Source organism: Salmo trutta, unplaced genomic scaffold, assembly GCF_901001165.1.
Source record: "Salmo trutta unplaced genomic scaffold, fSalTru1.1, whole genome shotgun sequence".
In the NCBI taxonomy this organism is placed as follows: Eukaryota; Metazoa; Chordata; class Actinopteri; order Salmoniformes; family Salmonidae; genus Salmo; species Salmo trutta.
Window position 1 is genome coordinate 9,403,528 of NW_021822911.1, and position 10,778 is coordinate 9,414,305.

The following is a 10,778-nucleotide window of genomic DNA, read 5'->3' on the forward strand; positions in this document are numbered from 1 at the left end:
TACTTGAAACAAGAAAAAGCATGTTAATTGTGAAAACAATTTCGTTATTGATTTTTACATTGCTTCTCCCTGTCTCATGTTGACGTTTGTCATGAATCTTGACCTGGAGGCAGAACTGTGCGATTTCCTCTAGATATGTCAGCTGCAAAGTCAGAATTGTCTGTGGAAAATGTTGTTTTATGGTCTTAATTTAAGGGAAGGATTAGCAGTGTGGTTAGGGTTGAGGTTAGGATTAAAATCTGATTGTATTACTTTGTGCCTGTGCCAGCTAGGGAATACTTTGCTGAACTGCCTCCAGAACAAGATTCATGACAATAAATGCCAACCTGCCTCCAGAACAAGATTCATGACAATAAATGCCAACCTGCCTCCAGGGCAAGATTCATGATAATAAATGCCAACCTGCCTCCAGAACAAGATTCATGACAATAAATGCCAATCTGCCTCCAGAACAAGATTCATGACAATAAATGACAACCTGCCTCCCAGTCGTCCCCTCCTTATCTTTACAAGGCTGCAGAACATGCAAGCTAGTGATGTGGGGGTTCTCTCATAACCCTCAGTCCCCAGGTGGGTAGATGGCAGGTTGAATAAAGAGAAGCTAGTGATGTGGGGGTTCTCTCATAACCCTCAGTCCCCAGGTGGGTAGATGGCAGGTTGAATAAAGAGAAGCTAGTGATGTGGGGGTTCTCTCATAACCCTCAGTCCCCAGGTGGGTAGATGGCAGGTTGAATAAAGAGAAGCTAGTGATGTGGGGGTTCTCTCATAACCCTCAGTCCCCAGGTGGGTAGATGGCAGGTTGAATAAAGAGAAGCTAGTGATGTGGGGGTTCTCTCATAACCCTCAGTCCCCAGGTGGGTAGATGGAAGGTTGAATAAAGAGAAGCTAGTGATGTGGGGGTTCTCTCATAACCCTCAGTCCCCAGGTGGGTAGATGGCAGGTTGAATAAAGAGAAGCTAGTGATGTGGGGGTTCTCTCATAACCCTCAGTCCCCAGGTGGGTAGATGGCAGGTTGAATAAAGAGAAGCTAGTGATGTGGGGGTTCTCTCATAACCCTCAGTCCCCAGGTGGGTAGATGGCAGGTTGAATAAAGAGAAGCTAGTGATGTGGGGGTTCTCTCATAACCCTCAGTCCCCAGGTGGGTAGATGGCAGGTTGAATAAAGAGAAGCTAGTGATGTGGGGGTTCTCTCATAACCCTCAGTCCCCAGGTGGGTAGATGGCAGGTTGAATAAAGAGAAAACAATAGGCTACATAAAACAATCCATAAATGTATAATTATTATGTAATTAACACAAAACATTAAGGACACCTTTCTTTCCATGACAAACTGACCAGGTGTAACTCAATATTAGGAAGGTATCCTTAATATTTTGTCCACTCAGTGTTTCTGACCCTTTACATAACAGTCCATCCTCTTTTCCAGGAAACCTTCTTTAAATTTCCCCAAATGCTTCCACACTGATGCTCTCTCACAGCTGTTCCAGGGCCTCTTGGGTTGAGGAGTCATTCTCTTTGGTTCACCTTTTTTGGTTCACCCCAGTTCATAAGGGAGCCAGTGGGTCTGCCAGGCCCTACCACGACACTCTGCTGTGACCCCAGTTCATAAGGGAGCCAGTGGGTCTGCCAGGCCCTACCACGACACTCTGCTGTGACCCCAGTTCATAAGGGGGCCAGTGGGTCTGCCAGGCCCTACCACGACACTATGACACACGACACCACGACACTATGCTGTGACCCCAGTTCATAAGGGGGCCAGTGGGTCCCTACCACGACACGCAGCGGTGACCCCAGTTCATAAGGGAGCCAGTGGGGCACTGGAAGTGCTCAGCAAAGTCTGGCGAGTTGGAGAGGGTGTCGATAAGGCTACATTTTGGGGGGGGGTTGTGGGGTCACGAGTCCCTCGTGGGCGCTCTCCAGGGTTCGCACGGCACACCACAACTGAGAGAAGAGGAAACGGTCCACCGATAAATAAGACAGGCAGTAGCTAGATCCTTCACCTCTCTGTCTTCCTGACTGTATTATACTAATTCTGTTTCTACTGAGTAACTAGATCACCTCTCTGTCTTCCTGACTGTATTATACTAATTCTGTTTCTACTGAGTAACTAGATCACCTCTCTGTCTTCCTGACTATATTATACTAATTCTGTTTCTACTGAGTAACTAGATCACCTCCCTGTCTTCCTGACTGTATTATACTAATTCTGTTCCTACTGAGTAACTAGATCACCTCTTTGTCTTCCTGACTGTATTATACTAATTCTGTTTCTACTGAGTAACTAGATCACCTCTCTGTCTTCCTGACTGTATTATACTAATTCTGTTTCTACTGAGTAACTAGATCACCTCTCTGTCTTCCTGACTGTATTATACTAATTCTGTTTCTACTGAGTGTACAAAAAATTAACAATACCTTCCTAATATTGAGTTACCCCCGCCCCCCCCTTTTGCACTCAGAACAGTCTCAATTCGTTGGGTCATGGACACTACAAGGTGTCGAAAGCGTTCCATAGGGATGCTGAGCCCATGTTGACTCCAATGCTTCCCACAGTTGTGGCAAGTTGACTGGATGTCCTTTGGGTGGTGGACCATTCTTGATACACACAGGAAACTGTTGAGTGTGAAAAAACCCAGCAGCGTTGCATTTCTTGACACAAACCAGTGCGCCTGGCACCTATTACCATACCCCCGTTCAAAGGAACTTAAATACACTATATATACAAAAGTATGTGAACACCCCTTCAAATTTGTGGATTCAGCAATTTCAGACACCTGTTGCTGACAGGTCTATAAAATTGAGCACACCGCCATGCAATCTCCATAGACAAACATTGGCAGTAGAAAGGCCTTACTGAAGAGCTCAGTGATTTTCAACGTGGCACTGTCATAGGATGCCACCTTTCCAACAAGTCATTTCGTGAAATGTCTGCCCTGCTAGAGGTACCCTCCCCCACCGATCAACTGTAAGTGCTGTTATTGTGAAGTGGAAACGTCTAGGAGCAACAACGGCAGAGATTGATGTGGAAGAACTTGACTGGCCTGCAAACCTCAACCTACCTCAACCCCATCGAACACCTTCGGGATGAATCGGAACGCCGACTGTGAGCCAGGACCTAATCGCCCCAACATCAGTGACCCGACCTCACTAATGCTCTTGTGGCTGAATGGAAGCAAGTCCCCCCACAGGAATGTACCAACATCTAGCAGCAAAGTGGGGGACCAACTCCATGTCAATGCCCACGATTTTGGAATGAGATGTTCGATGAGCACGTGTCCACATACTTTTGTAGTGTATTTTGATCTTGCCCATTCACACTCTGAATGACACACACACACACAATCCATGTCTCAATTGTCTCAAGCATTTTTTTTTACCTGTCTCCTCCCCTTCTTCATCTACACTGATTGAAGTGGATTTAACAAGTGGCATCAATAAGGGAATGTAGCTTTCACCTGGATTCACCTGGTCTGTCTAATGTCATGGAAAGAGAAGGCGTTCTTAATGTTTTGTACATTCAGTGACGCTGTTATAATAACCAAACAGTTGGAAAAAAACAAATATTGATGATGTAAACTGGGTGCACAAAACATTAAGAACACCTTCCTAATATTGAGTTGCACCCCTTTTTGCCCTCAGAACGGCTTCAATTCGTCGGGGCATGGATAAGGTATTCCATGGGGATGCTTTCCCTTGTTGACTCCAATGCTTCCCCACAGTTGTGTAAAGGTTGGCTGGATGTCCTTTGGGTGGTGGACCAGTCTTGATGCACACGGGGAAACTGTTGAGAGTGAAAAACCCAGCAGCGTTGCAGTTCTTGACACTCAAACCAATCTTTTGTGTTGCCCATTCACCCTCTGCATGGCACATACACACAATCCATTGTCTCGATTGTCTCAAGGCTTAAAAAATCCTTCTTTACCCCGTCTCTTCCCCTTCATCTACACTGATTGAAGTGGATTTAAGATGATTTTCCTTAACTTCTTTGAGTTACCCTAGGATAGGGGGCGCCACAGCGCGTTTTGGAAAAAAATCGTGCCCATTTTAAACGGCCTCCTACTCAATCTCAGAAGCTAGGATATGCATATAATTAATACTGGTGGATAGAAAACACTCTAAAGTTTCTACAACTGTTTGAATGGTGTCTGTGAGTATAACAGAACTCATATGGCAGTCAAAACCCCGAGACCGATCGTAACAAGATGTGGAATTCTGAATTGTGGACTCAACTTCACATCGTTCCCTATTAATCACACCGTGAGCAATGGTTCATTGAGCACTTCCTATTGCTTCCACAAGATGTCCCCAGTCTTTACAAAGTGATTTGAGGGTTCTACTGTCAAAATTGGCTGCAAGAGAGGCTGTGGAACATGATGACATGGGGAAGGCCATCACCATTATGACGCCGGCGCGCCACCGTCCAAACATTTACATTTACATTTACATTTAAGTCATTTAGCAGACGCTCTTATCCAGAGCGACTTACAAATTGGTGCATTCACCTATAATATCCAGTAGAACAACCACTTTACAATAGTGCATCTAAATCTTTTAAAGGGGGGGGGGTTAGAAGGATTACTTTATCCTATCCCAGGTATTCCTTAAAGAGGTGGGGTTTCAGGTGTCTCCGGAAGGTGGTGGTTGACTCCGCTGTCCTGGCATTGTGAGGGAGCTTGTTCCACCATTGGGGTGCCAGAGCAGCGAACAGTTTTGATTGGGCTGAGCGGGAACTGTGCTTCCGCAGAGGTAGGGAGGCGAGCAGGCCAGAGGTGGATGAACGCAGTGCCCTTGTTTGGGTGTAGGGCCTGATCAGAGCCTGAAGGTACGGAGGTGCCGTTCCCCTCACAGCTCCGTAGGCAAGCACCATGGTCTTGTAGCGGATGCGAGCTTCAACTGGAAGCCAGTGGAGAGAGCGGAGGAGCGGGGTGACGTTTTGCAAGACAATGCAACCGTCCGTCTTGAATGCTATTGGTTCTGTGGTCGAAAAAGACACTAAATATTTATGTTATACAACGTTTGACATGTTTGAACGAATCTAAATACCTTATAGTCAGAGAGGTAGACTGCGCGCGACGTTAGTTTCGGTTTAGGCTTCAGAACGCACTAACAAGAACAAGCTATTGGGACATATTGGAGTAACTTTTTCGAACAAAAATACATTTGTTGTGGACCTGGGTTTCCTAGAACTGCATTCTGATAAAGATAATCGAAGGTAAGGGAATATTTTAAAAAATATACAAGACTATATTTGAAATGGGGTTGTTCCAAGATGGCGCTGATAGACTATTTTTCTGAGTATCGCATCCCCTTTCATCGCAAAGTATGATTACCCAGTAAAGTTATTTTTAAATCTGGCATGACAGGTGCTTTGAGGACATGTTAATCTTTAAATCTTAGATTGACAATATTACATTTTAAATTTTTTTTCGAATAGTAATTCAGTAAATTGCTGTTTCAAATGACACATCTGAGGAGAAATAGTTAGTCAACGTCACGCAGTACTTTTACGATGTACTCCTCTAACATAATCTAATGTTGTGCTTTTGCTGTAAAGCCTTTTTGAAATCGGACACGTGGGTAGATTCAGGAGAGGTGTATCTATAAAACGACATAACACAGTCCTATATTTGAAGAAAAAAAGAAGTTTTATTTTCTGACTTTTAATTAAATATGTGATAAGGGAATGGTCTGGGAACCTGGGATCCAACATGTATAAAATGTCTGATGGTTTTTCTTTAATTTGTCTAATATAATAACAAACACCGTTATTAAAGGGTGGTATGACTTTTGACCTCTATCATGGCACCCCTTTGTGGTCTGATCAGCCTCATGGGAGGGCCATTTGGATGATGAATTTAAGGTAATTTGTAATACTGGTTTTAAGGAAATTTGTATAACTGATAATGATGATGGAGTTTAAAGTTCTTAGACACATTGGTAATTTGAACCAATGAGAAGACAGAATGACGATAAGGGTACAATAATTTTTCTTTGTGGAGTAGTTCAGATTAGTGAATTTGATCTGATTATGTTATTTGAATATCTTTTGACCAGTAGTGGTATTGTTATACATTATAAAGCTAAGTTTAGCTGTAGTTGGATGCAGTGTAAGGAATTTAACACAACAAGGTTGTGAAATTGCCATAATATTATTATTATATTTAGCCAGAATAAGCGTAATAACGGTAGACTTAGGTTAAGAATATAGGATATATTCTAAGCCAACAGGACAGGGATATATGACATCTGTGGTGATCATGAAGAGTATGGAGATACATTTAAGTAGCTATGGAATCATCTCAGGGATTACTATTATAAGACGTTGCCTTCAATTTCTCAAACATATGACTATTTTACACCATTTTAAAGACAAGACTCTCGTTAATCTAACCACACTGTCCGATTTCAAAAAGGCTTTACAAAGAAAGCAAAACATTAGATTATGTCAGCAGAGTACCCAGCCAGAAATAATCAGACACCCATTTTTCAAGCTAGCATATAATGTCACATAAACCCAAACTACAGCTAAATGCAGCACTAACCTTTGATGATCTTCATCAGATGACAATCCTAGGACATTATGTTATACAATACATGCATGTTTTGTTCAATCAAGTTCATATTTATATCAAAAAACAGCTTTTTACATTAGCATGTGACGTTCAGAACTAGCATACCCACCGCAAACTTCCGGTGAATTTACTAAATTACTCACGATAAACGCTCACAAAAAACATAACAATTATTTTAAGAATTATAGATACAGAACTTCTTTATGCAATCGCTATGTCCGATTTTAAAATAGCTTTTCGGTGAAAGCACATTTTGCAATATTCTGAGTAGATAGCCCAGCCATCACGGGCTAGCTATTTAGACACCCACCAAGTTTAGCCCTCACCAAAGTCAGATTTACTATAAGAAAAATGTTATTACCTTTGCTGTTCTTCGTCAGAATGCACTCCCAGGACTTTTACTTCAACAACAAATGTTGGTTTGGTTCCAAATAATCCATAGTTATATCCAAATAGCTGCGTTTGTTCTTGCATTCAAGACACTATCCGAAGGGTGACGTGCCGGCGCATATCGTGACAAAAAATGTCTAAATATTCCATTACCGTACTTCGAAGCATGTCAACCGCTGTTTAACCTCTCTAGGGTATGTGGGACGAACTCGTCCCACCTACGTAACAGCCACTGAAATCCAGTGGCGCGATTTTTGAATCGTTAGAAATACTATTACTTCAATTTCTCAAACATATGACTATTTTACAGCTATTTAAAGACAAGAATCTCGTTAATCTAACCCCACTGTCCGATTTCACAAAGGCTTTACAACGAAAGCAAAACATTAGATTATGTCAGCAGAGTGCCCAGCCAGAAAAAATCAGACACCCATTTTTCAAGCTAGCATATCATGTCACATAAACCCAAACCACAGCTAAATGCAGCACTAACCTTTTATGATCTTCATCAGATGACACACCTAGGACATTGTGTTATACAATACATGCATGTCTGTTCAATCAAGTTCATATTTATATCAAAAAACAGCTTTTTACATTAGCATGTGACGTTCAGAAAAAGCATAACCCCCGCAAACTTCCGGGGAATTTACTAACAGTTTGCTAAATTACTCACGATAAACGTTCACAAAAAGCATAACAATTATTTTAAGAATTATAGATACATTACTCCTCTATGCACTCGATATGTCCGATTTTAAAATAGCTTTTCGGATGAAGCACATTTTGCAATAATCTAAGTACATAGCCCGGCATCACAGGGCTAGCTATTTAGATACCCACCCAGGTCAGCCTCCACCAAAATCACATTTCCTATAAGAAAAATGTTCTTACCTTGCTTGTTCTTCATCAGAATACACTGCCAGGACTTCTACTTCAATAACAAATGTTGGTTTGGTCCCAAATAATCCATCGTTATATCCAAACAGCGACGTTTTGTTCGTGAGTTCTAGACACTATCAGAATGCTTCATCACGGTATGGCGCATTGGCGTGTCAAAAATGTCTAAATATTCCATTACCGTACTTCGAAGCATGTCAACCGCTGTTTAAAACCAATTTTTATGCCATTTATCTCGTAGATAAGTTATAATATTCCAACCGGGAATATGCATTGAGCCTAAACAGCCGAATAAAATTTCTCCTCAGGAGCGAATCGTGCACGCGCCTCATTCAAAGGTCCTCTGAGCAGCCACTTACAAAAGGTGATAATGTGTTTCAGACTGAGGCTCCCTCGTAAACCTTCAGTTATTTCCCGGGCTCTGAGAGCCTATTGGAGCCCTGGGAATTGTCACGTTACAGCTAAGATCCTTACTTTTCAATAAAAAGATGCAAGACGCACGACTCCTTGTCAGACAGGGTACTTCCTGCTTGAAACCTTGTCAGGTTTTTGCCTGCCATAGGAGTTCTGTTATACTCACAGACACCATTCAAACAGTTTTAGAAAATTCAGAGTGTTTTCTATCCAAACCTGAACAATAATATGCATATTCTAGCTTCTGAGTTGTTGTAGGAGGCAGTTAAAAATGGGAACATATTTTTTCCAAAATTCTCAATACTGCCCCCTATCCTCAAAAGGTTAAAATCTATTTTTCTGCGATTTTTCTCGTAAAATAGCGATAATATTCCGACCGGGCGACGTTGTTTTCATTCAAAGACTGAAAATGTAAAATGGACTCTTTACGTGCACGCGCGCGCCCGTTTCATTGTTCTCAGATCGACCACTATCCAAATGCGCTACTGTTTTTCAGCCAGGGACTGCAGAGTCATCATTCAACGTTCTGGTGCATTCTGAGAGCCTATGGGAGTCTTAGAAAATGTCATGTTACAGCAGAGATCCTCTATTTTCCATAAAGAGGCTATAGAAGGCCAAGAAATGGTCAGAGAGGGCACTTCCTGTATGCAATCTTCTCAGGTTTTGGCCTGCCATATGAGTTCTGTTATACTCAGACACCATTCAAACAGTTTTAGAAACGTTAGGGTGTTTTCTATCAAAATCAAACAATTATATGCATATTCTGGTTTCTGGGCAGGAGTAATAAACAGATTAAATCAGGTACGTTTTTTATCCGGCCGTGAAAATACTGCCCCCTATCCTAAACAGGTTAAACCGCAGCCGTCGACACAGCAGTTCTTAAAAGAGGAAGTAAACAGACAAAGCTATATTAAAATTAGCCGTCTAGAGCACCAGTGAAAGGGATTTCGAAATGGGAGAAGTTAGGAGCAATTTATATAAGGACGGTATTTGGTATCATGATAAGTTACCAATACTACCGAAGTCATTGTTTAGAGATGCGGCAAGATTGACACATGGGCAGAGCCATGTGTCAACAGGGGGATAGTTGAGCAGGTTCGGAAAACTTTGTAGCCTACTGGATAACAAACTACTTAAAAAAACATTTTTTTATAATAGATAAGTATATTAAATGGGAAGAAGTGGTCCCAATTTACTGGGTGGACACGATTAGGGTAGTTGGTTTACTAGGATCTATCTCTTTAAATAATGGATTACATTTTAGCTGATCAGGTAAACCATATAGAATGCCAGAGTTAGGGAGGCCAGAACAGGTAGACATAGAAGTTGAAGATATACTAACAGAACACATGGTTAACCAAACCCGTATGTCCGAGACTTTGTGTCCAACAGGTGAATTACAGGAGAAGATGATTCACTCAATCCAACCAGGAGACTGGGTGTGGATCCAGTCCCTGAGGAGAAAAGAACTGGAAGCAGCCACGGTGGGAGGGCCCATACCAAGTGTTCCTGGTAATAGCCTTCGCGGTGAGAATAGCTGAAAGAGCTACCTGGGTTCATATCACACATTGCGGGAGGGTAAAACACACTGACACTGTCGAACAATCACAGAGTAAGGAGAAGAACCGAATACCAATAAGGTTTAGGGGTTACCTCTCTAACGAAGATTCCCTAACCCGCCCGATCCTCACTGTGTGCGTTCATAGAAGTGAAAGTGTGGGTTGGCCTCTAGCCAGTGATATATTCTCCGGGAGGGGGTGGGGCTTTACAGGGGTACTGGTCAGTCTGAGCTGTCTGATTGTGGGAGCCATATTCCTAATACACCATGAACCACTCGAGAAGTCAGAAAGTGGTAACTTGACCCATAGTGTAGAAGATGAGGAGTTTTTATGGCCTAGGTACAAAAGGTCACTCGATCTGGATAAAAAGGAAGTGAGAGTAGAGTTAGGGAAGGATGTCTCAATAGAGTTCTATGCAGACCAAATGGGGTCCCTAACCTCCTGGCAGTCTAGGACTCGGACTTCATGGGGAAGATATATGTGTAGATCCTGGTGTAACTCATGGAATCAGGTCATAGCTCACACAGAGAGAGAAGGCTATGTCAATCCACACACCCAATATAGAAACAGATGGAGTATAGTGAAGGCCAGGGTTTTTGACTGCAATCCAGAGCAAGGGAAGTATTGCTTGAAGATAGGAATGACCATTAAAAGCATAAAGAAAGAGGATTTAGGGTTATGGTATGTTGGCCTTGACCAGACCATTGTCGACACTGCGGTACCATTCCGAGTAGTAGAGGCTAGGACAGGAGATAGTTCTACCGCCAGCCAGAATACCAGTAGTACCCCTGATAAAACGGGCATTACCCATGTAGTCATCCAGAGCCAAGGACCGGTGAGGATAGTTCAGACGAAAGATCTACATCTTATTGCTAGACGTTTCGCTAGCGGAACACCTGCTCCAATATCCAATGATGGGCGTGGCGCGAAATACAGTCCTCGAAA